Here is a 1,757-nt window from a genome sequence, read left to right as displayed (position 1 = left end):
ACAGCTCCCAGGGTCCTGCCAGCTCGGCTGCCTTGGTTGTTCAGCAAGCTGGAGTGGACCAGCAGCCAGTTGACAGTAGTCCGAGGCCTCACCATGGGCCACCCCAATGATCTTCTGAAGGCTCACAACAGACAGCCTTTTCCAAATGTCTCTGATGATCAAACACATTTGGAATCAGTTGAAAAAAAAATTAAATTCATTTAAAAATCTAACTGATGTAACACATTTAAGAGTATCATTAATGAAACTAAAAGGCACTGACTGCTCTGCGGTGTGGATGGGGATTGGTGGTTCTATGCCGGTCCACTGTCTAACCTTCAGAACAATCCAGCCCAATAATTCATCTGAGAGATCCACACAGGATGTACTGGCTCTGAAGATTCTGGGAGTGGGCTGTCTGCCAGCCACTGGACATGTCTTTGGCTCTTACCTTGACTGTTAATGGCTCCAGCAAGAGATTTCTTCCATCAGTGCCACTTCTTAGGTATTGCAGCAGCTAAACTTTGGAGCAATCAAAATGTTTGAGCAGACTGCAGTGAGTTCTATCCAGCCAGGACTCTCAATGTCAGCAGAGTATTCTAGCAAGACAAACACAAACTAATCCAATGCTCTCCCAGTTCTAGATCAAAGTTTAGAGCTCTGATTCACACCAGGAAGGGTCAATGGGCACTTCATAAATGGTGATGTCATTAGGTGTGTATCAGACACCAGGCCAAAATAATTTGCACAAATGTGAATCACAACTGGAAGCACCTGGTCCAATTTCACAATTGGAGCAATGGAACCTGGAAATTATTACTTACTCAATTCACTCTAGGTAAAACGGAAATTTTACGGCATCCTGCTGATAAACAATACAACTTTTAGGAATATGTTTGACTCCAATAATGACCTACAGAAGTTTCTGTCCCTTACCTGTAAAGATTACAAGCAAAACAAGCTTGGCCACTTAAAATATACTCCCCGACCATTATATGCATCTTATTCAGCACAGATGAGCCACTTTACTCTTTTGCAGCTGTACAACTAATTTCATGCTGCATTTAAGCCGACATATACTTTTTTCATGAAGTGATGACCCACTTTCAAATAAGTAGCATTGTCATATCCCCATCCATATTAAGTATTTGATTTATGAAAACTAGAGCTGACAAACTAAAATTATTCAGTAGCACAGTAATTAGCACTTCTCCAGATTGGTAAGCAATCTATGTCTGTGTACATGGGGAGGTAAGGCGAATACACCTCATGAGGCATAATCCTGCAGTACTGCAGTCTTAAAAGTGTCCTTTACAACAAAGTATGTGAGGCTACCAAGAGCGATATTAATTGTGGAAGATGGAAGACCCATCAGCACATGGAATGAGGTGGCTTTGAAGTTAAAGATCACTGGTTTATTTCTATCTTTAGTCATCCTGCACGCCCAGGGTATCCTGTTGTACACAAACTCTTCTGTTCATCAACGTCAGGGAGTGTTCAAAAGAAAAAGATCAGACAATGGTGCAAGTTTTGGTGTGTAGCTGAACCCAGCTGTTATTTCCAGTAGATTTTAATACGAATATACAGGAATCATTTGGTCAACTAAAAAAAGTTGGGAATTACTTAGCTGCCTTGTGCGCAATGCTTCAGAAGTAGAGGCACCAGCTCCCATAGTTGTAAATGAGCAAGAGCATCAATAGTTATCGATCATAAATTTGTTCTAGCCTTGATGCAAAGCCCAAGTATTTTTACTGTATAATGTACATGAAAGATGATTC

The sequence above is a fragment of the Pristis pectinata genome, chromosome 13, assembly GCF_009764475.1.
Source record: "Pristis pectinata isolate sPriPec2 chromosome 13, sPriPec2.1.pri, whole genome shotgun sequence".
Taxonomy (NCBI): domain Eukaryota; kingdom Metazoa; phylum Chordata; class Chondrichthyes; order Rhinopristiformes; family Pristidae; genus Pristis; species Pristis pectinata.
Note: the sequence above shows the minus strand (reverse complement) of the source record.